The sequence below is a fragment of the Schistocerca piceifrons genome, unplaced genomic scaffold, assembly GCF_021461385.2.
Source record: "Schistocerca piceifrons isolate TAMUIC-IGC-003096 unplaced genomic scaffold, iqSchPice1.1 HiC_scaffold_538, whole genome shotgun sequence".
Lineage (NCBI taxonomy): Eukaryota > Metazoa > Arthropoda > Insecta > Orthoptera > Acrididae > Schistocerca > Schistocerca piceifrons.
Window position 1 is genome coordinate 410,652 of NW_025728775.1, and position 18,513 is coordinate 429,164.

General features: G+C 44.5%; 4 non-coding genes and 1 pseudogene across 4 annotated transcripts; 4 read left to right on the forward strand and 1 right to left on the reverse strand.

Annotated features, from left to right (window-relative positions):
- The first annotated feature begins 5,175 nt into the window (after positions 1 to 5,175).
- On the forward strand, positions 5,176 to 5,248 carry Trnav-aac. The gene has a single exon. It is a non-coding gene; the product is annotated as a tRNA-Val (tRNA).
- A 609-nt stretch (positions 5,249 to 5,857) lies between these two features.
- LOC124754859 lies at positions 5,858 to 8,891 on the reverse strand (annotated as a pseudogene).
- Positions 8,892 to 9,108: 217 nt separating this feature from the next.
- On the forward strand, positions 9,109 to 9,181 carry Trnav-aac. Its single transcript has one exon. It is a non-coding gene; the product is annotated as a tRNA-Val (tRNA).
- A 5,775-nt stretch (positions 9,182 to 14,956) lies between these two features.
- On the forward strand, positions 14,957 to 15,029 carry Trnav-aac. Its single transcript has one exon. It is a non-coding gene; the product is annotated as a tRNA-Val (tRNA).
- Positions 15,030 to 15,488: 459 nt separating this feature from the next.
- On the forward strand, positions 15,489 to 15,561 carry Trnav-aac. Its single transcript has one exon. It is a non-coding gene; the product is annotated as a tRNA-Val (tRNA).
- Positions 15,562 to 18,513: the final 2,952 nt, after the last annotated feature.

Consider the following 18,513-nt stretch of genomic DNA (forward strand, 5'->3'; position numbering starts at 1 on the left):
GTCTTCCCTATCATGAAGTGAGATCAGTATGCCCCTATACCGGTGCCATTAATGTAACTGGCGCAGGAGCGATCAATAGAAGTGGAAACTTAACCAATCCCCTGCTTTTCGAAGACAATACTAAGCATATTCGCAAAGTCCCTCTTAAGATGTGGGAGAGATTGTTGCGTCCAGTACTCATGAAGCATGTAACCAATAAACGAAATAAAATCGGAAATACCATCACCATCAACCACTGCAAAAATGTAACGGCCAAGAAGCCACATAATGGTATTGTTCTTTGTCCCGGGATAAAAAACCGTGTCCGGCCAGCAGAGAATATCAGTTGTAAATGCCGATTCCGAGCTCCTGGTGAGTAACGCCAATTGTCGGCGCAGCCAGTACCACATGCGAAGACGGTCAGCGCAGGTAAATCGGTGTTGGAGTGTATCAACACAACCACACGTTTGACAAAGCGGAGAGACACTTAAACCTAAGCGATGAAGTCGTTCGTTCGTAGGAATCAGCTGGTGAACTACCTTATACCATAGGGAGGCAACAGGTGCTGAATGAACGGGTAAGCTAATATTCGTCCATATGTGACGCCAATTAAAACGGGGATATTGCAAAACAATCGGGATGGAAGAAGAAGACCTGTGCCATTTGTCAAGCTGTGTTCGCATAGTAAAAACAGGACGACGTTGGAAGTGGAGATCCAGATAACTAATCTCAATGTAGAAGTCCCGAACATGCCGTAGCTTCGCATTTAGAGGCCCTACGTTAATAGGCGGTGACAAGCTCGCAGGACGAACGACATGGAATAATCGCGAAGTAACAGTCGGGGACTCAGAAAATAAAAGATGGAGGGTGCGCTTAACATAAAGGGCCGCAGCCTTGACACGGACATCGGTGAACGACAAGCCGCCCGCAAGACGCGGCTTCGTAAGAACATCACAACGTAATTTAAAAATGTGCCCCCGCCAAATATATCTGTTGATAAGCTGGACCATTTTTGCACCCTGCATTCTTGGAAGCGGAAACAACTGAGCAACGTAAAATACTTTACATAAAACATAAGTGTCTAATACACGCTTTTTTTGCAGTAGCGGTATCGAACGCCATGAGTGTTCGAATAAAACACCTTGAAGCTTGGAAATGGCCACTTGCCAATTTTTTGCAGCCATACGAAGAGGACACCGTTCAAGATAGATGCCTAAATGTGTATGGTGTTCAACAGCCGTAACCCACGGAACAACCACATTTTCAAAGCCCCGCAAATTCAGAAGTTTGCTTTTACGGGGGTTGAGACGAGAACCGGAGGCCGCAGAAAATTTATCTAGTTCCATTTTCAACTGCGGCACTTCTGCGGCGGAACGAAGCAAAACAACCAAATCATCAGCATAAGCTGTTGCTGTCAGGGTAACCCCAGAAATCGTAAGACCACGAAGTGTCGAGTTGAGACGAGAGAGGAGTGGTTGAAGGGAGAGAGCATAAAGGGTCATGGATAAAGGGCTACCTTGCGGGACGCCACGTTTAATATCAATGACCTTCGTTAGCTGGCCATTAATGTCAATCTTAGCAGAAATACCAGTCGTCATATTCTTAAGTACCAGCAGCGCCTTTTCATTAAAACCGAGTCGGCGCAGCAGAAGCTCTAAAAACAAATGGGACACACGATCAAAAGCCTTACTAAAATCAACAAATAAAAGCGCACAGGAAATATTGGTGACAGCGACAATCGACACGACATCACGATACCCCGCCAGAGGAGTCAATATGGAGCGCCCTGGAAAGCAGCTTTGACAAGGAGTTATCACAGGTGTAAGCAAGAGGGATAGACGTGCATTAACAGCCCTAGCAGCCGTCTTATAATCAAAATTTAAAAGGGTTAAAGGACGAAAGTCACTAGCTGTCTTCAAACCAGCAGATTTTGGTATCAGGACAACCGTACCTCTCTTGAAATCGGCTGGAATTGTGCCACCATTCAAGATTTCATTTACAATATCCGTAAAAACAGGCCCTATAATAGTCCAAAAGCGAACAAAAAATTCCTTAGGAAGGCCATCCGGACCAGGAGATTTGTGAGATGGTGAACAAGCAATGAAAGCTGAAATTTCGTCTGCAGTAAAAGGAGCTAAAAATTCCACATTATGGTCCTCTGTTAAAACTGATGGGATAGCAGTTAAAATCTCGTCAGCATCAAGCGGATCAGAATCAGCCACAGCATATAAGGTCTCATAGTAGCAGGTAAGTTCATGGGTTATTTGATTCTGTAAGGTAAGCCGGCAACCATCAGCTGCCATAAGGCCGTCAATCAATACACGTCGACGGTTCTTGTGGTGACGAAACAGGTGGTACATGGAAGTCATTTCATGTGCTAAGGTGGACGGCGGTTTAGATTTAATCTTCAATCCTTCCATCTGAAGCCGTTTAATACTAAGGAGCTTGGCTTTAATTTTCCGAATCTCAGAAAGGTGGGCACCTGTCATTCGAGAAGTATCATAAAGTTCGCGAAGCACCGAATAATAATACTCAAAAGTCAGTTTCAGATCTCGCGCTCTATTATAACTGTAGGACATTAAAGTGCGACGTAGTTTTGGCTTCGCACAGTGGATCCACCAGTGAAGCTTAGACGGATAGTATCGCAGAGAACGTAAACACATGTCCCACGCCGTCTGTATTAGAGGTTCGATGTCAGGGTCATCGAGCAAGGAGACATTTAATTTCCACAGCGGCCGATAAAGTTTAAGAGGCTGACGCTCCAAATTAATTATAACCGCAAGGGCACAATGATCCGTAAAACTGGCTGGAATAACATCTACATTTAAAACAGAAACACTAAGGGGATCAGAAATATACAATCGGTCCAGTCGACTACTTGACGTGGCAGTAAAAAATGTAAATTTAACTAAAGTGGGGTGTTTAACCTCCCACGCATCGCGTAGTCGTAGTTGACGTACAAGAGAATGTAGCTCGAAACAATAATTAAAATGAGGCGATTGGTCCTTAGCTTGTAATACACAATTAAAATCACCCCCCAATATCAAAGTCGCAGGATTTTTGCGTAAAAGATAAATCAGATCCTCTTTATAAAAACGAGACCTTTCCTGCCGTTTGCTGGAACCAGAGGGGGCGTAAATATTAACCAAGGTTGTGTCAAATAACCGACAACCAATACCCCTTCCCGAGTCTAAGAGCTCAATTTCGGTAACGGGGATACCGTCACGAATTAGTAAGGCAGTACCTGTGGAAAACTCAGGCGCAAAATTTATAATAGTGCGAAAGCCAGGAACAAACAGGTGTGCAACGGAGACTTCCTGCAGGAAAACAACATCAGCTGCAGAGTCATAAATGAACTGCTGCAGAGACGCTAACTTCAGAGCAGATTGAATGCTATTTATATTTAAGGTAATAAACGTGTACGCCTGCAACATCAACAAAACAAAAGGGAAAATGAACCCTAATTACACCACATTAGAAGCAACGACATCCAGATCATCAACATCAGACATGGCAGAGGGTGATTGCCCGGAATCAACGGAATCAGAGTCATCCTTTGCATGCTTGTGTTTTTTCCGCACCGCGTGAAGATTGGGGGGCACTTTCACCCGACGGCGTATCTGATGCACACCAGATTCAAGAGCAGGAGGAGTGGGGGGTTCGAGATCAGGCACGTCAACCAAGGCATCCGAAGGATTAGCAGGGCGAGAGGAATCAGAAGAAGGAGCAAGCAAGGGGAAAACTGCATCAGGAACATCGGCACCGGCATCAGAAGGTGTAGGTATTGGAAGTGTAGGAGGTGGAGAGATAGGGTTGGAATCCGCTGAAGCGGAGCGCGCAGTTCTAGAAGCGATTTTCCGACAAACAGCTGTCTGCACCGAAGTGTCGTCAACATGTTGTGATGCCTGTGTCGGGGGGGATGTCAACACCACCGCGACCGAATGTTGGGGCTCTTGCGCCGACGGCGTGGCAGCAAGTTTGACGTCATCAGGCAAAGCAGGAGACACAGTGGGAACAGAATCCAAAACAAGCATGGGAGATTCCGGAAGTCTCTCGTCAGATCCGCAAACCGGCTGCGAAACAGCAGCTTCGTCATCAGTGCTACCGGTATCACTAGCACGACGGCGTTTGTTATTGGAAACAGACGGGATCGGTGTAGAAGCAGCCGATACATCTGGGCGAGTGGGTAACGGGGGAAAACCTGCATCAGAGGAAGGTGTCACCCGTTGTGAAGAATCTACTGCAGGAGGCTGACACGAGACAGTGGAGGAAGCTGCTGGCACAAGATCGGCAACCGTTAATTTGCGGCGTTGTGCTAGCCCATTTTTAAGCACAAACACCCGCTTAGGGCAATTAGCACGAACATGACCATTTTCATTACATAGAAAACACGTACCAACTTGCCCCTCATAAGTAAGATGAACACGATAACCACATACAACCAGATGGGACGGTATGTTCGACTTAATATGCATTTCAACCGATCTGACACCATTATAACATTGCAGCTTATGTTGTGCAGACCAACGTTCATTTCGAATTGACCGAACGGTACCATAACCAAGCAAAGCTTCCTTGAGGTAACTGTTTTCAACTTCAGGGGGTAAATTATAAACCCGAACTGTGGTATACGAAATTTCAGCATTTGAAACAGTAACACTGCTAACAGAACCATCTCTATGACGGAACGACACTTGCTCACCATGTTTAAGTAAAATCTTATCTAGCAAAACCGGGTTCAACAATTTCACAAAAAAGCAGTAAAGTTCTGTGTCAAAATACGCCGTATGTACCTGGTCCGATGTAATGCCAATTGTATCCACAATCCATTCGTGAATTTCCAACGAAGTTGGTTGAACATTCCTGGTGGCCTTGTTAAACTGAAAACTGAGAGTACACTTCCGCGGAAACAACCGGGAAGCCATAACACTTAATTAATGCGGCAAAAGCCGCTATACAACACAAGACACAACACAAACACTAAGGCGACGAAACAACGAAGAAAAGAAGACAAAGAAACGTCACACACAGAAAGTAAATAGTCACAACCCTATGTCGCATACTACTCGAGTGAGCCACGTCGTGTGTGGATCTGCTACATGTACCTTCGTCATGCAAGTGCCGCATTTACTGAATTTTTAAGTTACGATGGCAACCTAGCTACAAGTTCTCTGAGAAGCAAGAACGAAAGCAGTAGTTTCCGTGGTGTAGCGGTTATCACGTCTGCCTAACACGCAGAAGGTCCCCGGTTCGATCCCGGGCGGAAACACTTTTTCATCACTTTAAACAAGACATACCGACAAGCATTTGCCACGTTCTGTACCTAAAGCTTGGCAATCACCTTCATACGTCGGACCAGACGGTCATTTCTTTACACCAAGTATGAAATTCACTTTACACTGACGGGCAGCTTTTTGCGCTGACTCAGCCACCTACGTGCGACCAGTTTGCACAAAACGCTAGGGCTCGTCCGGGATTTGAACCCGGGACCTCCTGCACCCTAAGCAGGAATCATACCCTTTTTTTTTTTTTTTTTTTTTTTTTTTTTTTACAAATTGAAAAAAATTTAATTACAACTATGTGTGACACCATACAGACTTCATAACAGATATTTCTGAAGGAAAACAAAATTATAAATAATTACGACAAAAGTAGAACTGAATGTGCCCTCTCTACAATACAGTTTGTAGGTTCTTAATACTGAAAATGGATATCAAACCTCTGCAAGAGAGTTAAAATGTTAAGTAAAAGAGTAAGTAAAGCATATCACATTTCAGAAAGTACAGCTTCACCTAACATCAGGTAGCCATTCCTTTCAACTTAAAATTCGATGCCTAAAAGTTTCTCGTTAAAGAAACAAATTATTATTTGTCATATATATTTGCACCTATGCCAAATTTTCTCATTTAGGATATCATCATCACATTATTGGTAAACAAGACATACATAAATGCTCTGCCACTTATTCACCATCTGACGATAATTATATAATCCTGTTGTCTCGACACTATGTACAATGACTCATAATTACTCGATTCACACCAGTAACACACGCCTTTCCTTCCACAAGCAGTCATCAACAAAAACTGCAAACAAAGCTATGCACCGCTTTATTTAAGTATGTATAAATTATTTGCCAGCAGTCCTTGCTTCCAGTCCAAGTGCTTGTTTCAATAAACAAACTACATTCTTGCTGTCCGCAACATTATCTTCACTATTGATCTGTCGTTCCAATGAAAGCTTCTCCTGTGCTATTTGGAGCATTCCTTCTTCAATAGTTCCCTCACTAATTAACCTAATTACTGTCACATCTCTTGACTGCCCTACACGGTGTTGACAGAAGAAAGATGAAAATACTGTCATCTTCATTAAATGTATTGATTAATTCCTGCCTAAATGTTACTTGGGTACTTCCGTCAAGACGAAGGTATGAATAATCTCGAAGTCTCAAGTACTCTTCCATAACATCCAACATGATCACAAACTGACTAAAAATCAGTACCCTGTGGCCTTCACTTTTCAGATTAGGCAGGATTTCATCAAACTTTTCAAACTTTCCAGACTCAAAGAATAATTCAGTAGGTAATGCATTCTTGGAAAGCTCCTTGAACTCTATGAACAACTGATGCAGTTGGAAATCCGACATACATGCTAGGTCTTCAAAGATGACATCTTCCTTGTCCCCTTTATATGATGGGTTACGGGCAAGATATGCAGCACTACTTTTCAGCTGTTCGTCAGTGTAATTATACCGTAACAACAGAGGGTGATTTGCCATTTTACGCAAATCCATTGTCATACCTATTCCACTCAGACCGTCCCCCTCATTGCCGTCCGATAAATCAGTCTCTGTTGCAGCTTTTGAGAAGGCTTTAACCAGGTTATCATACATAATTTTCTGGTTTTTATTCATGGGACACATCACGAGAGATTCAGTCTTTTTGGGGAGGTCTTTCAATACCTCAGATTTCAGTCGCCTCAGTAGAAATGGTTTCATGATTCTTCGTGCTTGTGCAATCTGTTGTTGCTCAAATTGTGGTTGCTGGTCTTTCTTTTCATTTTCTGCAGCTTGTTTCTGCCCTTTTGAAAATATCTTTTTTAAATCCTCTTTTCTTCCAGCAAACATATTTGGCATTAAAAATGTTAACAGCGACATAAGTTCCACTAAATTATTTTGCACTGGGGTGCCAGTCAACAATACTCTTCTCCTCGCATTTATCCTCATCAGTGTTTCAAATCGCTGAGTTGTCATATTTTTTAACATGTGACCTTCATCTAGTATGACATAGTTTACTTCTAACACTCGGAACAGTTTTTTCTCTTCAGGTGAACTGTTTAGGACTGTATACGTTGTTATTACAACATCAACGTCATCCATGCCGCCCTTGATCCACTTAACACGCATTAGTCTTCTTTCATCAGGATGTCCATAATAAACAGCAACACGTAAAGATGGACACCATCTTTCAAATTCATTGCTCCAATTATCTAGAGTTGAGGAAGGTACTATTATTAAGTGAGGAACATTTTGTGCGATCCCAAGTTTCTTGAGATGTGCTAGGAATGCAATTATTTGGACAGTTTTTCCAAGTCCCATTTCATCAGCCAAAATTCCATTGACCTTCTGATTGTGTAGAACCATTAACCAGTTTAGGCCAACCATCTGATAAGCTGTTAGCTTGAGACCATCTGATAACAATTCTGGCTGCTCCTTTATGCCAGTAGCACCTTCAAGCACAGCTTTTTCTAACTTTTTGGCAAGTTTTACACATCTCTTCATTAGTTCCTTCACTTCCCTGCGGGTACTTAAGATATCCTGTGCAGAATTCAGTAACTCTGTACCAAGGTGTTTTCCACTCTGAAACTTTTCAACGAGATCACTCCAACTACTGAAAGGGCGCTGCTCAATAATTGCCTCTGCCTTCTTCTGCGAACAGTATGACATAGCTTTCAGTTCAGGAATTGTTGCCGTTGACAAAAACTCCAGGACTTTCTTCTTGTCATGGTTACTCACATCAGTTGTTTCAGTTTCAGAATCATCACTATCAAATAACCTTATCTTGAATGGCTGGGCATCATCATCATCAACATCAGATGTCCTGTCTTCAATATCCCTATAGCTTTTCTTTGCTTTCTTAACTTTCTTGTGCTGCAGTTCATCATCATTTTTTCTTTTAGCTGTATCAGAAAACTTCTCTTCACAGAGTCTGGCCATTGCTTGCTCCACATTCCAGTTGCTGCGTGCAAGGGCATCTTGTAATTCCATTTTATCTTTAGTGGGAAATGCATCTTCCAGGAAGTCAAGGCTTACTTGTTTTTCATGTATGTCATCAACAGCCTCAGGTTGTATGCCATCAACAGCCTCAGGTTCTACCCCATTCTCTACAGGAATAACCTCTTGTTCTTCAGAAACTGATGGTACTGGCTCGATAGGTATCTCTTGGATGTCATCATCGTCATCATCATCTATTATACAATAAGTAATCTTCTTACGCTGAAACGGCTACACGTCGTCATCATCATCATCTAGCTCTATCACGTTTGCATCAATGCCATTTCTAACTGGTTGGAAATCACAGTCATTGGAGATCCGTGGCAGTGTTGCTGCTGGTCCCTCTCTCTTAAACATATATATCTTATTCAGAAGACTGGGGCTACAGCTTGCATCTTCTGCCATTCTATACTATATCTCTCCGATCTGCTGATCAACAGTGGTTGTTCTGCCAGTTCTGTTTATATTTACGAAATCCTGACACAAAGTGATGTCACTACCTATCTCTATTAAAAAGTATACCGGAACGTGAGCACTTATAGATATGAAACGCATTTCACTTTTATTTTAAAATAACAAATTTTTCGTAGTTTTTTTCCTGCAATGAATTACATAAACACCACTTACCACAACATCAAACTGGGTTATCACGTCTGCTTCACACGCAGAAGGTCCCCGGTTCGATCCCGGGCGGGAACAGTATTTTCCTGCCTATGTCGCATACTACTCGAGTGAGCCACGTCGTGTGTGGATCTGCTACATGTACCTTCGTCATGCAAGTGCCGCATTTACTGAATTTTTTAGTTACGATGGCAACCTTGCTACAAGTTCTCTGAGAAGCAAGAACGAAAGCAGTAGTTTCCGTGGTGTAGCGGTTATCACGTCTGCCTAACACGCAGAAGGTTCCCGGTTCGATCCCGGGCGGAAACACTTTTTCATCACTTTAAACAAGACATACCGACAAGCATTTGCCACGTTCTGTACCTAAAGCTTGGCAATCACCTTCATACGTCGGACCAGACGGTCATTTCTTTACACCAAGTATGAAATTCACTTTACACTGACGGGCAGCTTTTTGCGCTGACTCAGCCACCTACGTGCGACCAGTTTGCACAAAACGCTAGGGCTCGTCCGGGATTTGAACCCGGGACCTCTTGCACCCTAAGCAGGAATCATACCCCTTTTTTTTTTTTTTTTTTTTTTTTTTGGTGAAAGCCAGGTATCCTAGCCACTTTTTTTTTTTTTTTTTTTTTTATGCCTTATCCATTTTTTTTTTCTTTTTGTATTTCTTTCACTGTGTTGACCCAGTGCAGCTCGGGGGAGGCGCATTCGGCAGGGGTCGAAACCCGAGGCCTGGCCATGACGTCTCCCCCTCCCTGCACTGAAGCACAGTGGCACCAATACGTAGTAATTTCCCTTGGTTCAGAGTCTTATGATATTTATATGTGGACACGGGGCTTGTGATGCAGTGTCTATCCAAACAGGTAAAAGCTTGGCAGGAAAGCAAAATAAGTAAGAGCTAGCGAGAATGTCTTCCCTATCGTGAAGTGAGATCAGTATGCCCCTATACCGGTGCCATTAATGTAACTGGCGCAGGAGCGATCAATAGAAGTGGAAACTTAACCAATCCCCTGCTTTTCGAAGACAATACTAAGCATATTCGCAAAGTCCCTCTTAAGATGTGGGAGAGATTGTTGCGTCCAGTACTCATGAAGCATGTAACCAATAAACGAAATAAAATCGGAAATACCATCACCATCAACCACTGCAAAAATGTAACGGCCAAGAAGCCACATAATGGTATTGTTCTTTGTCCCGGGATAAAAAACCGTGTCCGGCCAGCAGAGAATATCAGTTGTAAATGCCGATTCCGAGCTCCTGGTGAGTAACGCCAATTGTCGGCGCAGCCAGTACCACATGCGAAGACGGTCAGCGCAGGTAAATCGGTGTTGGAGTGTATCAACACAACCACACGTTTGACAAAGCGGAGAGACACTTAAACCTATGCGATGAAGTCGTTCGTTCGTAGGAATCAGCTGGTGAACTACCTTATACCATAGGGAGGCAACAGGTGCTGAATGAACGGGTAAGCTAATATTCGTCCATATGTGACGCCAATGAAAACGGGGATATTGCAAAACAATCGGGATGGAAGAAGAAGACCTGTGCCATTTGTCAAGCAGTGTTCGCATAGTAAAAACAGGACGACGTTGGAAGTGGAGATCCAGATAACTAATCTCAATGTAGAAGTCCCGAACATGCCGTAGCATCGCATTTAGAGGCCCTACGTTAATAGGCGGTGACAAGCTCGCAGGACGAACGACATGGAATAATCGCGAAGTAACAGTCGGGGACTTAGAAAATAAAAGATGGAGGGTGCGCTTAACATAAAGGGCCGCAGCCTTGACACGGACATCGGTGAACGACAAGCCGCCCGCAAGACGCGGCTTCGTAAGAACATCACAACGTAATTTAAAAATGTGCCCCCGCCAAATATATCTGTTGATAAGCTGGACCATTTTTGCACCCTGCATTCTTGGAAGCGGAAACAACTGAGCAACGTAAAATACTTTACATAAAACATAAGTGTCTAATACACGCTTTTTTTGCAGTAGCGGTATCGAACGCCATGAGTGTTCGAATAAAACACCTTGAAGCTTGGAAATGGCCACTTGCCAATTTTTTGCAGCCATACGAAGAGGACACCGTTCAAGATAGATGCCTAAATGTGTATGGTGTTCAACAGCCGTAACCCACGGAACAACCACATTTTCAAAGCCCCGCAAATTCAGAAGTTTGCTTTTACGGGGGTTGAGACGAGAACCGGAGGCCGCAGAAAATTTATCTAGTTCCATTTTCAACTGCGGCACTTCGGCGGCGGAACGAAGCAAAACAACCAAATCATCAGCATAAGCTGTTGCTGTCAGGGTAACCCCAGAAATCGTAAGACCACGAAGTGTCGAGTTGAGACGAGAGAGGAGTGGTTGAAGGGAGAGAGCATAAAGGGTCATGGATAAAGGGCTACCTTGCGGGACGCCACGTTTAATATCAATGACCTTCGTTAGCTGGCCATTAATGTCAATCTTAGCAGAAATACCAGTCGTCATATTCTTAAGTACCAGCAGCGCCTTTTCATTAAAACCGAGTCGGCGCAGCAGAAGCTCTAAAAACGAATGGGACACACGATCAAAAGCCTTACTAAAATCAACAAATAAAAGCGCACAGGAAATATTGGTGACAGCGACAATCGACACGACATCACGATACCCCGCCAGAGGAGTCAATATGGAGCGCCCTGGAAAGCAGCTTTGACAAGGAGTTATCACAGGTGTAAGCAAGAGGGATAGACGTGCATTAACAGCCCTAGCAGCCGTCTTATAATCAAAATTTAAAAGGGTTAAAGGACGAAAGTCACTAGCTGTCTTCAAACCAGCAGATTTTGGTATCAGGACAACCGTACCTCTCTTGAAATCGGCTGGAATTGTGCCACCATTCAAGATTTCATTTACAATATCCGTAAAAACAGGCCCTATAATAGTCCAAAAGCGAACAAAAAATTCCTTAGGAAGGCCATCCGGACCAGGAGATTTGTGAGATGGTGAACAAGCAATGAAAGCTGAAATTTCGTCTGCAGTAAAAGGAGCTAAAAATTCCACATTATGGTCCTCTGTTAAAACTGATGGGATAGCAGTTAAAATCTCGTCAACATCAAGCCGATCAGAATCAGCCACAGCATATAAGGTCTCATAGTAGCAGGTAAGTTCATGGGTTATTTGATTCTGTAAGGTAAGCCGGCAACCATCAGCTGCCATAAGGCCGTCAATCAATACACGTCGACGGTTCTTGTGGTGACGAAACAGGTGGTACATGGAAGTCATTTCATGTGCTAAGGTGGACGGCGGTTTAGATTTAATCTTCAATCCTTCCATCTGAAGCCGTTTAATACTAAGGAGCTTGGCTTTAATTTTCCGAATCTCAGAAAGGTGGGCACCTGTCATTCGAGAAGTATCATAAAGTTCGCGAAGCACCGAATAATAATACTCAAAAGTCAGTTTCAGATCTCGCGCTCTATTATAACTGTAGGACATTAAAGTGCGACGTAGTTTTGGCTTCGCACAGTGGATCCACCAGTGAAGCTTAGACGGATAGTATCGCAGAGAACGTAAACACATGTCCCACGCCGTCTGTATTAGAGGTTCGATGTCAGGGTCATCGAGCAAGGAGACATTTAATTTCCACAGCGGCCGATAAAGTTTAAGAGGCTGACGCTCCAAATTAATTATAACCGCAAGGGCACAATGATCCGTAAAACTGGCTGGAATAACATCTACATTTAAAACAGAAACACTAAGGGGATCAGAAATATACAATCGGTCCAGTCGACTACTTGACGTGGCAGTAAAAAATGTAAATTTAACTAAAGTGGGGTGTGTAACCTCCCACGCATCGCGTAGTCGTAGTTGACGTACAAGAGAATGTAGCTCGAAACAATAATTAAAATGAGGCGATTGGTCCTTAGCTTGTAATACACAATTAAAATCACCCCCCAATATCAAAGTCGCAGGATTTTTGCGTAAAAGATAAATCAGATCCTCTTTATAAAAACGAGACCGTTCCTGCCGTTTGCTGGAACCAGAGGGGGCGTAAATATTAACCAAGGTTGTGTCAAATAACCGACAACCAATACCCCTTCCCGAGTCTAAGAGCTCAATTTCGGTAACGGGGATACCGTCACGAATTAGTAAGGCAGTACCTGTGGAAAACTCAGGCGCAAAATTTATAATAGTGCGAAAGCCAGGAACAAACAGGTGTGCAACGGAGACTTCCTGCAGGAAAACAACATCAGCTGCAGAGTCATAAATGAACTGCTGCAGAGACGCTAACTTCAGAGCAGATTGAATGCTATTTATATTTAAGGTAATAAACGTGTACGCCTGCAACATCAACAAAACAAAATGGAAAATGAACCCTAATTACACCACATTAGAAACAACGACATCCAGATCATCAACATCAGACATGGCAGAGGGTGATTGCCCGGAATCAACGGAATCAGAGTCATCCTTTGCATGCTTGTGTTTTTTCCGCACCGCGTGAAGATTGGGGGGCACTTTCACCCGACGGCGTATCTGATGCACACCAGATTCAAGAGCAGGTGGAGTGGGGGGTTCGAGATCAGGCACGTCAACCAAGGCATCCGAAGGATTAGCAGGGCGAGAGGAATCAGAAGAAGGAGCAAGCAAGGGGAAAACTGCATCAGGAACATCGGCACCGGCATCAGAAGGTGTAGGTATTGGAAGTGTAGGAGGTGGAGAGATAGGGTTGGAATCCGCTGAAGCGGAGCGCGCAGTTCTAGAAGCGATTTTCCGACAAACAGCTGTCTGCACCGAAGTGTCGTCAACATGTTGTGATGCCTGTGTCGGGGGGGATGTCAACACCACCGCGACCGAATGTTGGGGCTCTTGCGCCGACGGCGTGGCAGCAAGTTTGACGTCATCAGGCAAAGCAGGAGACACAGTGGGAACAGAATCCAAAACAAGCATGGGAGATTCCGGAAGTCTCTCGTCAGATCCGCAAACCGGCTGCGAAACAGCAGCTTCGTCATCAGTGCTACCGGTATCACTAGCACGACGGCGTTTGTTATTGGAAACAGACGGGATCGGTGTAGAAGCAGCCGATACATCTGGGCGAGTGGGTAACGGGGGAAAACCTGCATCAGAGGAAGGTGTCACCCGTTGTGAAGAATCTACTGCAGGAGGCTGACACGAGACAGTGGAGGAAGCTGCTGGCACAAGATCGGCAACCGTTAATTTGCGGCGTTGTGCTAGCCCATTTTTAAGCACAAACACCCGCTTAGGGCAATTAGCACGAACATGACCATTTTCATTACATAGAAAACACGTACCAACTTGCCCCTCATAAGTAAGATGAACACGATAACCACATACAACCAGATGGGACGGTATGTTCGACTTAATATGCATTTCAACCGATCTGACACCATTATAACATTGCAGCTTATGTTGTGCAGACCAACGTTCATTTCGAATTGACCGAACGGTACCATAACCAAGCAAAGCTTCCTTGAGGTAACTGTTTTCAACTTCAGGGGGTAAATTATAAACCCGAACTGTGGTATACGAAATTTCAGCATTTGAAACAGTAACACTGCTAACAGAACCATCTCTATGACGGAACGACACTTGCTCACCATGTTTAAGTAAAATCTTATCTAGCAAAACCGGGTTCAACAATTTCACAAAAAAGCAGTAAAGTTCTGTGTCAAAATACGCCGTATGTACCTGGTCCGATGTAATGCCAATTGTATCCACAATCCATTCGTGAATTTCCAACGAAGTTGGTTGAACATTCCTGGTGGCCTTGTTAAACTGAAAACTGAGAGTACACTTCCGCGGAAACAACCGGGAAGCCATAACACTTAATTAATGCGGCAAAAGCCGCTATACAACACAAGACACAACACAAACACTAAGGCGACGAAACAACGAAGAAAAGAAGACAAAGAAACGTCACACACAGAAAGTAAATAGTCACAACCCTATGTCGCATACTACTCGAGTGAGCCACGTCGTGTGTGGATCTGCTACATGTACCTTCGTCATGCAAGTGCCGCATTTACTGAATTTTTAAGTTACGATGGCAACCTAGCTACAAGTTCTCTGAGAAGCAAGAACGAAAGCAGTACTTTCCGTGGTGTAGCGGTTATCACGTCTGCCTAACACGCAGAAGGTCCCCGGTTCGATCCCGGGCGGAAACACTTTTTCATCACTTTAAACAAGACATACCGACAAGCATTTGCCACGTTCTGTACCTAAAGCTTGGCAATCACCTTCATACGTCGGACCAGACGGTCATTTCTTTACACCAAGTATGAAATTCACTTTACACTGACGGGCAGCTTTTTGCGCTGACTCAGCCACCTACGTGCGACCAGTTTGCACAAAACGCTAGGGCTCGTCCGGGATTTGAACCCGGGACCTCCTGCACCCTAAGCAGGAATCATACCCCTTTTTTTTTTTTTTTTTTTGGATTAGCAGTCCAACGCCTTAACCACTTTTTTTTTTTTTTTTTTTTTTCGCATACTACTCCAGTAAGCCACGTCGTGTGTGGATCTGCTGCATGTACCTTCGTCATGCAAGTGCCGCATTTATTGAATTTTTAAGTTACGATGGCAAACTTGCTACAAGTTCTCTGAGAAGCAACAACGAAAGTAGTAGTTTACGTGATGTAGCGGTTATCACGTCTGCCTAACACGCAGAAGGTCCCCGGTTCGATCCCGGGCGGAAACACTTTTTCATCACTTTAAACAAGACATACCGACAAGCACTTGCCACGTTCTGTACCTAAGCCTTGGCAATCACCTTCATACGTCGGACCAGACGGTCATTTCTTTACACCAAATATGAAATTCACTTTACACTGACGGGCAGCTTTTTGCGCTGACTCAGCCACCTACGTGCGACCAGATTGCACAAAACGCTAGGGCTCGTCCGGGATATGAACCCGGGACCTCCTGCACCCTAAGCAGGAATCATACCCCTTTTTTTTTTTTTTTTTTTTACAGTACTGAAATTAAAATCCTAAAACATGACTATATAATGTAGACTGCTGACTGAAATAAAGATTAAAACACGAAAACTTCAGTCCTGGTGTAGAGAAGAAACATATATAAAGGCGGGAAATCCAGAAACAGTATAAAAGAAAATGGCTCACACAGGTGACCTTAGCCAACACCCTCTCTTTCAAATGTCAGGCTAAGCATATTGGCAAAATCATCTCGGAGGCCTGGCAATCGCAAGCGCTGCCAGTAAGCAGTAAGCATGTACTGCCGAAACGCTAGGTGTCCATCCTCTTCATGACAACTGTTGACAAAATGTACGAAATGGCCAATCAACCACATGACGGTATGGAGCTTCGTCCGCGGAAAAAAGGAAGAATCGGGCCGGACGATGATGTCAATAGTATAAGCGGCTTCAGCAGACCTAGTGACAAAAGCAAGTTGTTTCCTGAGCCAACGCCAATTAGCAAGGTGCCCACAGCAGGTGAATCGATGTTCAAGGGTATCCAGGAGACCACACCGAGTACAGGTGTCCGTGTCAGAAAGACCAATACGGTGCAGTCGTACATTGGTGGGAACCAAATTATTTATTACCCTATACCACGTGGACGCCACGGCCATAGAGTGGATCGGCAGACTAACGTTCTTCCAGACGTTCCTCCAGGACACAGATGGAGACGCCAGTTCTATTGGATTGGGACCGGCCAGCCCCTCCCAGCGGGCAATCAAGCCCTTGGTCGTTGGCACCGGTCGCCGCAAGAAGACGTCACCGAGGTAACTCACCGCAATGTAAAATTCCCGAATGTGTTTCAACTTAAAATTTAGGCGTCCGACATCGACAGGTGGAGCAAGGCTCGCCGGACGCACAACAGTAAAAAGCCTGGATGTAATTGAAGTCACTTCTTGCGTAACAATTAGAGTCGTTCGGCGGACGTACAAAGCAGACGCCTTGCGAGTAATGTCAGAGAGGCCCAAGCCTCCGGAGAGACGCGGTTTCGTCATTACCTCGTAACGTAACTTGAATAGATGGCCCTTCCATATAAACCTGCTAGACAATTGGCGCAACCTTTTCGCCACCATCATGGGAAGTGGGAACAGCTGAGCAACATAATAAGCTTTACATAGAACGTAGGTGTCTAAAATTCTGACTTTTTGCAAAATGGTAGCAGAGCGCTGCTCATGGACCATCAGAGCCCCCTGTATCTTCTCGGTGACAGATTTCCAATTGAGAGCCGCCATTTTTAGAGGACACCGATCAATGATAATCCCCAAGGACGTATGGCGATCGACAAAAGTGGCCCAAGGGACGTCAGCATCGCGAAATCCTCGAATATCAAGGAACTTACATTTACCCTGATTGAGACGCGCTCCAGAGACACGACAGTATGCATCAACCGCCCCTTTCAACAACAGGATATCATCACGTTGACGGAGGAGAACAACGACATCATCCGCATATGCCTTAACAGAGAGCTTCCCACCAGAGAGGGACATACCCTGAAGCTTGAGAGCAATAGTCCGAAGCAGCGGTTCCAGGGACAATACGAATAAAGACATAGAGAGCGGACTACCCTGAGGCACTCCGCGGCGGATAGCAATGGGCGGCGTCAGCTGCCCATTGACTGACACCCGAGCTGTTATTCCCCTATACAAATTGCCAAGAACACCACGTGATGAAGCGTTAAAACCTATTGTACCTAAAACACGATCTAAAAACACATGACTGACGTGATCAAAAGCCTTATAAAAATCAAGGAAGGCAAAGGCACAATGTACGTTTGTAACCGCCGCAACCGAGACAACATCCCGATATTCGGCTACTGGTGTCAGAATAGATCTATCATGAAAACAACATTGATGTGCACCAATCACACCCCGAAGCAGAGAAGACAACCGGCTATTGAGCGCTCTAGCAGCTGTCTTATAGTCAAAATTCAGCAATGTGAGCGGACGAAGATTGGCAGCAGATAAACGACCAGAGGACTTCGGGATTAAAACAATTTTCCCTACTTTAAAATCGGCAGGCACATCCATCCCCCTGACAATCTCATTTAAAATCTGCGTAAAAATGCCACCCAAAAGAGGCCAAAAACGGAGATAAAATTCTTTAGGCAGGCCGTCTGGACCCGGCGATTTACTGGACGGAGAGCGAGCAATAAAATCGAAAACATCATCTACCTGGAACTCCCGGAGAAATTCGCCGTTCGCGTCAGGCGCGATCGTCGCAGTTAGATCCCCAAAGACATCATCCGAAAGAGACTCACCAGAATCATCGGCAGAATATAGACTAGTGTAATACTGATGAAGAGCACGAACCATTTCCTCCTGTGCAATAAGCTTTCGCCCATCATCCACCGTAAGAGAAGAGATGAAGGAGCGACGACGACGAGTCTGATGCCGTAGCAGGTGGTACAAGGATGTCAGTTCACCTTCAACAAGAGAGTGAGGTTTCGACTTAACTCGCAGACCATCCATCTGTCGTCGTTTAAGGCTCAAGAGCTTGGCTTTAATACGACGAACATCATGGATCCGCAGTGGAGAGGTACCCGCCGCGTCATATAGTTCACGCAGGACAGAGTAGTAATATTCATACGTGTTCTTAAAATCACGCGTCCTAGCAGCACAGTAGAAAATCAAAGTCTGACGAATCTTGGGCTTGGCAAACGCAGTCCACCAAACCAGC